This window comes from Scyliorhinus torazame, chromosome 5, assembly GCF_047496885.1.
Source record: "Scyliorhinus torazame isolate Kashiwa2021f chromosome 5, sScyTor2.1, whole genome shotgun sequence".
Classification (NCBI taxonomy): Eukaryota; Metazoa; Chordata; class Chondrichthyes; order Carcharhiniformes; family Scyliorhinidae; genus Scyliorhinus; species Scyliorhinus torazame.
In genome coordinates this window covers 171596637-171609608 of record NC_092711.1, presented here as the reverse complement: position 1 = coordinate 171609608, position 12972 = coordinate 171596637, and positions in this window count along the sequence as shown.

Genomic DNA, 12972 nt, shown 5'->3' with positions numbered 1-12972 from the left:
TCAGAAGGGAAGGGGAGAGATTAGGAGAGCAGTAGTTATAGGGGACTCAATAGTTAGAGGTACAGACAGGTGGTTCTGTGGGCACGGGAGAGACTCTCGGATGGTTTGTTGCCTCCCGGGTGCCAGGGTCCATGACGTCTCGGATCGTGCCTTCAGGATCCTTAAGGGGGAGGGGGAGCAGCCAGAAGTCGTGGTGCACATTGGTACCAACGACGAAGGTAGGAAAAGGGGTGTGGATGTAACAAACGAGTTTAGGGAGTTAGGCTGGAAGTTAAAAGCCAGGACAGACAGAGTTGTCATCTCTGGTTTGTTGCCGGTGCCACGTGATAGCGAGGCTAGGAATAGGGAGAGAGTGCAGTTGAACATGTGGCTGCAGGAATGGTGTAAGAGGGAGGGCTTCAGGTATTTAGATAATTGGAGTACATTCTGGGGAAGGTGGGACCTGTACAAGCAGGACGGGTTGCATCTGAACCAGAGGGGCACCAATATCCTGGGATGGAGGTTTTCTAGTACTCTTCGGGAGGGTTTAAACTAATTTGGCTGGGGAATGGGAACCGGATTTGTAGTCCAGCAACTAAGGTAGCCGATGTTCAGGACGCCAAAGCATGTAATGAGGCAGTGGCAAAGGTAACACTGACAAAGGAGAGTACTTGCAGGCACGGAGATGGGTTGAAGTGTGTATACTTCAATGCAAGGAGCATCAGGAATAAGGTGGGTGAACTTAAGGCATGGATCGGTACTTGGGACTACGATGTGGTGGCCATCACGGAAACCTGGATAGAAGAGGGGCAGATATGGTTGTTGGAGGTTCCTGGTTATAGATGTTTCAATAAGATTAGGGGGGTGGCATTGTTAATTAGAGATAGTATAACAGCTGCAGAAAGGCAGTTGGAGGAGGATCTGCCTACTGAGGTAGTATGGGTTGAAGTCAGAAATAGGAAAGGAGCAGTCACCTTGTTGGGAGTTTTCTATAGGCCCCCCAATAGCAGCAGAGATGTGGAAGAACAGATTGGGAAACAGATTTTGGAAAGATGCAGAAGTCACAGGGTAGTAGTCATGGGTGACTTCAACTTCCAAAAAATTGAGTGGAAACTCTTTAGATCAAATAGTTTGGACGGGGTGGTGATTATGCAGTGTGTCCAGGAAGCTTTTCTCACACAGTATGTAGATTGTCCGACCAGAGGAGAGGCCATATTGGATTTGGTACTTTGTAATGAACCAGGGCAAGTGATAGATTTGTTAGTGGGGGAGCATTTTGGCGATAGTGGCCACAATTCTGTGACTTTCACTTTAATAATGGAGAGGGATAGGTGTGTGCAACAGGCAAGGTTTACAATTGTGGGAAGGGTAAATACGATGCTGTCAAACAAGAACTGAAGTGCATAAGTTGGGAACATGGGCTGTCAGGGAAGCAGACAATTGAAATGTGGAACTTGTTCAAGGAACAGATACTACGTGTCCTTGATATGTATGTCCCTGTCAGGCAGGGAAGAGATGGTCGAGTGAGGGAACCATGGTTGACAAGAGAGGTTGAATGTCTTGTTAAGAGGAAGAAGGATACTTATGTAAGGCTGAGGAAACAAGGTTCAGACAGGGCGCTGGAAGGATACAAGATAGCCAGGAGAGAACTGAAGAAAGGGATTAGGAGAGCTAAGAGAGGGCATGAAAAATCTTTGGCGGGTAGGATCAAGGAAAACCCCAAGGCCTTTTACACATATGTGAGAAATATGAGAATGACTAGAGCGAGGGTAGGTCCGATCAAGGACAGTAGCGGGAGATTGTGTATGGAGTCTGAAGAGATAGGAGAGGTCTTGAACGAGTACTTTTCTTCAGTATTTACAAATGAGAGGGGCCATATTGTTGGAGAGGAGATACTTGTTAGGAAGGAAGATGTGTTGGGCATTTTGAAAAACTTGAGGATAGACAAGTCCCCCGGGCCTGACGGGATATATCCAAGGATTCTATGGGAAGCAAGAGATGAAATTGCAGAGCCGTTGGCAATGATCTTTTCGTCCTCACTGTCAACAGGGGCGGTACCAGGGGATTGGAGAGTGGCGAATGTCGTGCCCCTGTTCAAAAATGGGAATAGGGATAACCCTGGGAATTACAGGCCAGTTAGTTGTACTTTGGCGGTAGGCAAAGTAATGGAAAGGGTACGGAGGGATAGGATTTCTGAGCATCTGGACACTGCTTCATTAGGGATAGTCAGCACGGATTTGTGAGGGGTCGGTCTTGCCTCACAAGTCTTATTGAATTCTTTGAGAAGGTGACCAAGAACGTGGATGAAGATAAAGCAGTGGATGTAGTGTACATGGATTTTATAAGGCATTTGATAAGGTTCCCCATGGAAGGCTTATGCAGAAAGTAAGGAGGCATGGGATAGTGGGAAATTTGGCCAGTTGGATAACAAACTGGTTAACTGATAGAAGTCAGAGAGTGGTGGTGGATGCCAAATATTCAGCCTGGAGCCCAGTTACCAGTGGCGTACCGCAGGGATCAGTTTTGGGTCCTCTGCTGTTTGTGATTTTCATTAATGACTTGGATGAGGGAGTTGAAGGGTGGGTCAGTAAATTTGCAGACGATACGAAGATTGGTGGAGTTGTGGATAGTGAGGAGGGCTGTTGTCGGCTGCAAAGAAACATAGATAAGATGCAGAGCTGGGCTGAGAAGTGGCAGATGGAGTTTAACCCTGAAAAGTGTGAGGTTGTCCATTTTGGAAGGACAAATATGAATGTGGAATACAGGGTTAATGGTAGGGTTCTTGGCAATGCGGAGGAGCAGAGAGATCTTGGGGTCTATGGTCATAGATCTTTGAAAGTTGCCACTCAAGTGGATAGAGCTGTGAAGAAGGCCTATGATGTGCTAGTGTTCATTAGCAGAGGGATTGAATTTAAAAGCCGTGAGATGATGATGCAGCTGTACAAAACGTTGGTAAGGCCACATTTGGAGTACTGTGTGCAGTTCTGGTCACCTCATTTTAGGAAGGATGTGGAAGCTTTGGAAAAGGTGCAAAGGAGATTTACCAGGATGTTGCCTGGAATGGAGAGTAGGTGTTACGAGGAAAGGTTAAGGGTGTTAGGCCTTTTCTCATTAGAATGGAGAAAGATGAGGGACGACTTGATAGAGGTTTATAAGAATTATGGAGTTTAATTTAGATAAATGTGAGGTGATGCATTTTGGCAGATCGAATCAGGCCAGGACCTACTCAGTTAATGGTATGGCGTTGGGGAGAGTTATAGAACAAAGAGATCTAGGAGTACAGGTTCATAGCTCCTTGAAGGTGGAGTCGCAGGTGGACAGGGTGGTGAAGAAGGCATTCGGCATGCTTGGTTTCATTGGTCAGAACATTGAATACAGGAGTTGGGACGTCTTGTTGAAGTTGTACAAGACATTGGTACGGCCACACTTGGAATACTGTGTGCAGTTCTGGTCACCCTATTATAGGAAGGATATTATTAAACTGGAAAGAGTGCTGAAAAGATTTACTAGGATGTTGCCGGGACTTGATGGTTTGAGTTATAAGGAGAGGCTGGATAGACTGGGACTTTTTTCCTTGGAGCGTAGGAGGCTTAGGGGTGATCTTATAGAGGTCTATAAAATAATGAGGGGCATAGATAAGGTAGATAGTCAACATCTTTTCCCAAAGGTAGGGGAGTCTAAAACTAGAGGGCATAGGTTTAAGGTGAGAGGAGAAAGATTCATAAGGACCCAGAGGGGCAATTTCTTCACTCAGAGGGTAGTGAGTGTCTGGAATGGGCTGCCAGAGGTAGTTCCAAACGGGTCAGGCTGTATGGCATTAACAACTCACGGGTGACAGGTCATCCCCCGCAACCTCCAGGGCCTGTTCCACGTAGGGGGTGAGGATTCTGATATCCGGCACCCCACCGCCTGTCTGGGAATTCTCCCATCTGTTGTGGGCCAACTTCTCCTGCCTCATACAGAGGAGGCATTGTGAGCTGCGTGCTTCGTTCATCGCGCGGGGGGGGGGGGGGGGGGGCATACAGAGGGGAATGGGGACTATGGTGGGGTGGAGAATATGGGGGATGGGGAGTATGGAGATCGGGAGTATGGGGGGGGATGGGGAGTTTGGGGGGCGATAGGGAGTACGCTGTGTCCATAACTGGAAAATATAGGTAGACACTAACCACTCGGTCCCGAGTTACTGACCATGATCCGATCCTGGCCTCTGCAACCTCCGCCCAGGCCCGGTTGACATCTGTGGGTGACAACCTCCTTCCCACCTCGGGGAACAGTGTGCCCCACGTCTCCTCCATAGCATCCAGTAAAAGCTCGAGCTCTGTATCCGTGAATCTCGGGGCCTGCTTTGGAATTGCATTAGTGCCACGTGGTGTGAATGCTGCCGCATTAGCATGTCCTAAATGGCTCCGGCAGTCACGCCCCCATCAGGACCGGGGAACACCTCCCATTCAGTCCTGGTGTCTACACTTAGCCTCTCAAACAGAGAATTCTGCCCCTTGTTCTTTGCTTCCTGACTTGATTCTCTAAATTGGGGAATTGTGGTCCCTGTGACATCACACTGTCGGGTATGATGCTATTGTGACAGAGTTCTGTGATGTCACGGTACCCACCATGTTTGTTTACGTCATCCCGCATCACCTGTTTCCATAGTTACCCAGTTTAACTCGCTGTTGACAGAATCTTTACCATTGATTTGGTCTTCTACCTGCCAACTGCTCACACAGAAAACGATTGCTAAGAGTGAACATTTTATCCAAGCACTCAGAACAATGATCGTGACTACGTGGATTATATATTGTTGGGCAAATGGTAAGATACACGGAGCAGTTTGTTCCGTTTCTATCGCAAAGATTGATGAAGTGAATACTGTAGAAATTATCCCCGGTGGAGATCAGGCACAACGTGTCAACAGTCAAAATACCTCAGCTGCTGTTGTGTCTGGACAGGAGATCGAAGTTGGAACCGAACAGCCAGAAGAGGAGCTGAACCTCCAGGCCCTCATGTCAGAGATCAAAGGTCAGCTGTTGTGGAGGAGGGTGATCCTGGTACCGAGCGGCCAGAATGACCAGCAGGATCTGGGAGTTTCCCTGGAGATCAGCGAAGGTGTGAGAGACTGTAAAATGATTGACGTGGACAAGCAGCGCACCTGAACCAATGGTTGAATCTCTTACTCCAGCTGTTAATCTTGATGATATTGAATGCCAAATTGAACTGCAGGAAAATAGCGTCAATGGCAGTAGTGATGTGGAAGACAGATCTGCCGGTGAGGTCTCCTCTGTTGCCATCGATCATCATCCAGAGGACCAAACCTCACTGCTCAGCAACACTGAGTGAGCCACTGTGGACAATACCCCATCTTCTTCATAGATGATGAAGAAATAAACAGTATCGATCTAGAATCCGCGTCGGACGCTAGGAGCTTCAGGTCCTCCGGATTTTTATTCGTGCAATTCCCGAGCAGCGGTGAGAATGACACACTGCTGAGCAACATTGAGGGAGCCATAATGGACAATACCACAGCGCGAGGAATGGGTGACAACATCGACCTGGAATCGCTGTTGGACTCAGAGACCTACAATTTCACCGGACTTTTACGCTTGCAGTTCCCGCGTGACACTGAGAGTGAGCAGTCTATTCGGAGACCATTACTGACACATTCTGTTGAGAGAATGCAGTGAAGAAAGGACTGAAAAAAAGTCAAGTCGCTTCAGACACCAGGAACATCGTTGAACGCTATCCCATTTCCGAGAGTGCCCCCTCCCCCGCAACCCTCCCGACCCCCGACCCCACTCCCTCATCACCCTCTACCTGGCCCCTCCCCCCTACCCCAGTGCCCTCTGATCCTCAACGTGCCTGGCCCTCCGAGCTCTACCTCGGCGAATCAACTGGCGAGCCGGCATTCGGGGCGGAAAGCACTCTCGGAAATGGGATATTGTGCAGCACATTAAACAACTCTCTGCACAAACATTTTGATGCCTCTGTCACTTTCCTCCGCAATGCGGGCTGACCCCCGGACACTTTGCCTGTCTCTCCAGACAATCCCCCCTCTCCCTGGCACCAACCCACCCTCCGGCCGTGATCATCTCCCAGGAGCTGTGTCCCAGCCCCTGGGTGTTCGGATGTTGGCTGCTGCGTGTGTGGTGTTGACCCCCACACAGTCTCCAGGCATCAAGGTTCGATTGGAATGTGAGGCAATGACTCCCACATGCTACATGGCCCCACTTGGCACGACACATGGGATTGGGATTCAAGGGTTGGCATGGTGGCGCCGCGAGGGATTGCCCCCCCCAGCGTTTCCCCTCCACCCTCCCATGGTGGCCCACCCCCAGCCGAGGGTTCCCCACACCCCGTCGAGCACTGGGGTGGCAAGACCAGCCCCCCCGGTCTCTTTCCTGTGCACAAAGATTGCTGCTCCCCTTCTCGGCTCCACACGGAAACCCTTCCGCCAGGTGCACGTTTTGAAAAAGGAGTATCAATGGGCGCCGGCGTGACCACTTGCTGGGGAGGCCGGGAAATGACAGGAGGCCATTGGATGACAGGTGGCTCTCGTTAATTGTATGGAAAATGGGCCTTAAATCGGTGATAGTTGGTTTCTGCCACGCTACAGCGGAATTCCGAATTCACCGACGGGAGCAGGCCAGTTGCATTGCAAACTGTTTGGCACCTGGCGCGGTTACTGTTTTTGGCCTCTCCCACTATTTCCCGGCCTCGTTACGCTTGAGCACAGGTGTAATGAGGCCGGAAGATCATGCCCAGAATTTCTGTTGGCACTGGGGAGCTGAACTTAGAGATCAGGCCACCATTTTGAAGAGCACTGTCTCCCTTTCAGGACCCCCACCCATCACCCACTCCCAACTTACGGGCCCTGTACTCCCCCTCCCTTCAAACCCTCCCTCCACCCTCATATTATGGGCAAGCTCCCCCTCGCCCCTTGGAAGAGACAACCTGGGGTGGACCAGGCCGAACGGCACCCAGGGGGGTCATCAGAGACTCCAGGGTGGTCAGGGTAGCTGCAGGGTCGCCCTCTGGCCTTATCCCTGGTATGCGGTCAACTTTGCACTGTCCAGCTGGCACCCTTGCACTGCAACCCTGGCAACCAGGCAGTGCTCCTGCTGGCTCGGCAGTGCCATCCCAGCACCTTGTTCAGTTTGGGTTTAAAGTTAAAGCTAGTTTAATATTCTGATTCAGAACAAAGTTGTGTTTAACAATAGCCAAGCCGTAGTTTTTATGATGTCACTCCTGGAGTGAATCATTCTTTCTGCACACTCTTACAAAATAAACTAAAATATTGGGTTTTGGTCCAGTTTCCTAGACATCGTTGGGGCCGGGTCGAGGATCGTAGTATCGAGGCTGTCTGCTGCTCACAGGTAACTGGAGTCATTGTGATCCCCATAACCTTCAAAGGTTCCCCTGTATATATGGCCAACGTGGCCCTGGAGTCTCGCAGGGCTCGGGGCAAGATGCCCATCCGGAGTTGCCGGAATGTTTATTCCCTGACGATGGAGACGTCAGCTCCCGTATCCGCCTCTATTTCTCGGGAATGGCCATTGACCAAGAGTGTTATCTTTATCAGGGACACCGTAGGGATGATGATGCAGTTTAGTATTGCTCATTCTGACAGCTTGGACTGGCTCATGTTTTTTGGCCACACTTACAGCAATCTTGCGGCTGACATTTGTCGTCCTCCCGGAAGGTTTGCCCAGTACTTCTAGGGTTTTGTGTCTGTCTAGAGATGCCAGAATGTCCTTGCTGAATGTCGAGTTGATGGTGAGTGTGGCACATGAGAGCTTTCATAGGGAATTCTGTCCTGGTATTCCCAGGGATCGTCCCAGCCGTGTAGAATCGGTAACGCTGCAGGTTTACGGACAGTTTAGGGTCGTAATGTTTCTTTACTAAATCCACAAGATGGTTGAACATCTGGGCCCTTTCTCGCCTGTTATGGGCCAACTTCTCCTGTGGGACAGAGAGGGCAATGTGAGCCACATAAAAGCTTCAGTGGCAGCGGAAGGGGGAGCTGTGGCGGGTGACAGGCATGGGCACCGCTGCTGATGATGGGTGGGGTGCGCAGGTTGGTGCCAAGGTGTACTGCGGGTGGGGGTGCTGTGCAAACCACAGGGCCGTGAGAATAAGGGGGTGCAGCCGCGGTGGCGTGTGAGACTGGTGCGAGGTGGCGGATGCTAACTCACCCCTGCTGCCCGATGGAGGTCGTTGATCTTCTTGCGGCACTGGGTGTCGGTCCTCCTGGTGACACCCCCCGAGTTGATGGCCGCTGCCACTGCCTCCCAGGCGGCACTGGCTGACCTGTGGCTGACCCTCCAACCACTTCGAGGAACAATTTATCCCGTGTGGACTCCACCGTGTTCAACAGTCTGGTGAGGTCGGCACGCCTGAATCACTGTGCGGGTCTCCTTGGCCGCATGGCTGTGTGCTGTCTGGGGTTTGCTCTGTGAAATGTGTGAACGTTGTGAGCTTTTGTCCTCTAGAAAATGAGTGAAGAATTGATAATGGAAAATAAGGAGCTGGCTGATGAATTGAACAGAATTGTATCATTGTTCATGAGAAAGGATCCAAGTAACTTTAGGGGTTGCCCATTTAAGGCAGATTTGAGAAGAAGTATTTTCTCTCCGAGCGGGATGTGTCATTGGAACACTCTTCCTCAAAAGGCAGTGGAAGCAGAGTCGGTGAATATATTTACAGCTAACTGGATAGATTCTCGACAAGTAGCAACGTGAATGGTTGTTGGGGGCAGCTGGGAATGTGGCGTTGAGGTTACAATCAGATCAGCCATGATCTTGCTTTTCACCTGATTATTAAGCTGACGTTAGCCACCCTATTTCTGCTTCATCTTACACTTCAGTTCTTTTATCATCCTGGGAGCTCAACGAGTTGTCCTGCTTTTCCTTCTTGTACGAATAAACACTGACGGTACCTGAAGTATTTAATCTCGAGAAGGGGACCACTGTTCTGTTACAGTTTTGCTGCCAATCGTTGGTTGCAATTAATCTGGAATAGGTTCTAAATCCCTTGAAATTGGTCCCAAGTGTTTTTATTCTCGATTCTTTCCTGTTCTTTTCCAGAGCTTATCTAATTCTTGTATGTTCTTATTTTCCCTTTTCCCTAAACGTTGCGGAGACCAGCAGTAAGCAGAAAAATGTGGCGAGAGCAGCGATCGCTAGATCAGCGAGGAGGATAACGGAGCAGTGAGAGCAGCGATCGCTAGATCAGCGAGGAGGATAACGGAGCGGTGAGAGCAGCGATCGCTAGATCAGCGAGGAGGATAACGGAGCAGTGAGAGCAGCGATCGCGAGATCAGCGGGGAGGATAACGGAGCGGTGAGAGCAGCGATCACTAGATCAGCGAGGAGGATAACGGAGCAGTGAGAGCAGCGATCGCTAAATCAGCGAGGATAATGGAGCGGTGAGAGCAGCGATCGTTAGATGAGCGAGGAGGATAACAGAGCAGTGAGAGCAGTGATCGCTGGATCAGCGAGGAGGATAACGGTGCGGTGAGAGCAGCGATCGCTAGATCAGCGAGGGGGATAACGGAACGGTGAGAGCAGCGATCGCGAGATCAGCGAGGAGGATAACGGAGCGGTGAGAGCAGCGATCGCTCGATCAGCGAGGAGGATAACGGAGCAGTGAGAGCAGCAATCGCTAGATCAGCGAGGAGGATAACGGAGCAGTGAGAGCAGCGATCGCCAGATCAGCGAGGAGGATAACGGAGCGGTGAGAGCAGCGATCGCTCGATCAGCGAGGAGGATAATGGAGCAGTGAGACAGCGAGCGGGAGACCAGCAGCATGGATAAACGCTCCACTGAAACAGATTATTTGCTCAAATTCAACTTGTGTTTAATCCAATTTCTTCATTCAAATGTAGTTGTATGTAGACAAACTTAAAATGTTTACTGATATAATTTGCCTTTGTTCATAGATATACAATGTGTAAAATAGAAATTTTAATGTCATGTATTTAATTAAGTTTACTTTTTAATTAGGTTTACTTATTGGTTTTAAATTAATTAATTGATCTAGCTTGCATTAGAGGTATTTATATTAAATTCAATGTTTACAGATTTAACCCTACACGCCTCCTTGTGTTGTGATGATCGATGTGAATGTTTCTTCCAGCTCCAATCACACATTCACAGAGAGGGAAAAATGACAAAGAGAGGGAGAAAGAGTGAGAGTGTGGGAGAAAGACTGAAGGCCTCGGGCCCTGTTGACAGAACTCTGCTCACAGCCTGCTCAGTGTCTGCTCCCTCATGGCCTCTGTTTCAGTGCCAGCTCTGCTCAAAGTCTCACCCACTGTCACCACACTTTGTCCCAGGGTAGATGGGCGTTATAACCTGCCTGCTTACCATTGGCTGGAGACTAATGACAATCCCACAATCCTGTGGGAGTATGAGCTTCCCCAATGAGGGGGGCGGAGAAATCATTAGCAGACTCCCTGTATAAATAAAGCTGGCCAGTTTGGAACTAGCAGGAAGGAGTAAGCAGCAAGTGAGGTTGCTGCTGTAGTGTATATATATGTTATTGTAAATAAATGTTATTTCTTTGTATCCTTGAAACTCGTGCTGGATTCTTCGTGGCCCTCACAAAACTGGCGACGAGAATTAAAGTGAATAGCTGTCTACACTACTGAAGCCACCTCCCTGGATTTTTGTTGGATACAGTTTGGAAGTAGTTTTCTATTACACCATGCCTCTGTATGGACGTTTGAATGTTTTTGATGCTGCGCTGGAAAGCTGGAACCAGTATGCACAACGGATGCGTTACTATTTCCGGGCAAACAATATCACCTAAAATGAGCGCCAGGTGGTCATATTGCTCACCGCCTTTGGCCCGCATACGTTTGGGGTGATTAGGAGCCTTACGTACCCAACTTTGCCGGACACCAAAACGCTTGAGGAACTTGCGAATTTAGTGGGGCAGCATTTTAACCCAGCCCCGTCCACGATAGTCCAACATTACCGGTTTAATACCGCTGAGAGGACCCCTGGAGAATCCCTTGCCGACTTTCTATCCAGGCAACGCAGGATTGAGGAGTACTGTGACTATGGTGAGACCTTGTCAGAAATGTTACGCGACCGTTTGGTTTGCGGTATTAATAATGCGGCCACCCAGAGAAAGTTGTTATCTCAGCCAACATTGACTTTTCAACAGGCCATTCAAATAGTATTGTCCCGAGAGAGTGCAGAACGAGGAGTGCAGGAGATACAGGGAATGGAAGTGCATGCCTTGGGGCACGACCACTTCTGTCCGAAAACGTCCCCCCGCACTCCTGCGGCACCTTGGGCGAGACGACGTCCGGATCGACGACAGTGGCCGTCGGACATTCCTCCCCGAAGGGAGCCTTCTCCAGAACCAATGGATGAGGAGCCATGTCCGTGTCAGACTTGTAGGCGCCGACCCCGTCGCGGACGCCGGTCCTGGGGGCGCCAGAGGCGCCGTCGTTCCGACCGAAACTGGGACCAGCCCATGGGCCGTACCTTCCATGTGGATGAACCTGCGGCGACTACTCCTGAGGACGTGGAGACGGAGGACGACTGCCTGCAGCTCCATTGTGTGGCAGCTCCCCGTGTGGCCCCCATTAAGGTGACAGTACGGGTCAATGGTCACCCGCTTGAGATGGAGTTGGACACTGGCGTAGCGGTCTCCGTGATCGCCCAGAGGACATTCGACCGCATCAAGCATGGTATACAGACCCTTACATGAACCGACACACAGGCCAGGTTGGCCACCTACACGGGGGAACCATTGGACAGCGCAGGAACTACGATGACCCCTGTTGTTTATAGACGCCAGGAGGAGCGTTTCCCATTTATCGTGGTGCGCGGCCATGGGCCCAGCCTGTTGGGTCGGGACTGGTTGCGCCATTTGCGCTTGCAGTGGCAGCACATCCTCCAAACAGTTTCTGGAGGGTTGACTGAGGTGCTAGGACGATACCCAGATGTATTCCAGCCCGGTTTGGGGAAAATAAAAGGGGCCGTAGCCCGTATCCAAGTCGAACCAGGAGCCACGCCGCGCTATTTCCGGGCGCGCCCGGTGCCTTACGCCTTGCTCGAGAAGGTAGAAGGGGAGCTCACTCATTTGGAAACTTTGGGTATTATCAGGCCCATCCGTTTCGCTGACTGGGCAGCACCAATTGTACCTGTAATGAAGCCAGATGCCACAGTTCGCTTGTGCAGCGACTATAAACTTCCAGTGAATACACGGCTTCCCTACTCGACCGATATCCAATGCCTCGCATAGTGGATCTCTACGCAAAGCTTGCAGGTGGACTCTCGTTCACAAAATGAGTGAGTCACGCCTACCTACAGTTGGAGCTGGACCCTGCCTCCCGACCATATGTAACGATTAATACACACCGGGGCCTGTATGAATGTACATGTTTGCCCTTTGGAGTATCCTCTGCCTGCGCTATTTTTCAACGTGTTATGGAGGGCATTTGAGAGGTTTACTGTGCGGCGCTGTCTACTTAGATGACGTTTCGATCACAGGGACGCTGGAGCAGGAGCATTTGGAAAATCTGGAGGCTGTCGTTAAGACTCTTTTCGGAGGCTGGCGTCTTTTTACGTCGCTCAAAGTGCGTCTTTCAGGCAAAGGAAGTAGTCTACCTGGGTTATTGGGTGGAACACGAAGGTTTGCACCCCGTCGCAGAGAAGGTGCGATCAATTCAACAGGCCCCGCCCCGACTGACACTTCGCATCTTTGTTCTTTTCTTGGCCTCGTAAACTATTACGGGAAGTTCCTCCCAATCTGGCAACTACGCTGGCCTCGTTGCATCTTCTGCTAAAGACAAATCACACCTGGGTTTGGGGTCAGCCGCAAGAAACTGCTTTCCGGCGGGTAAAACAACAATTGTCGTCGTCCGGGTTACTAACCCACTATGATCCTGGAAAGCCTTTGCTTGTCACATGTGATGCATCCCCGTATGGTATTGGAGTCATCCTGTCCCACAAGATGGAGAACGGTGCCGAGCGGCCGATAGCTT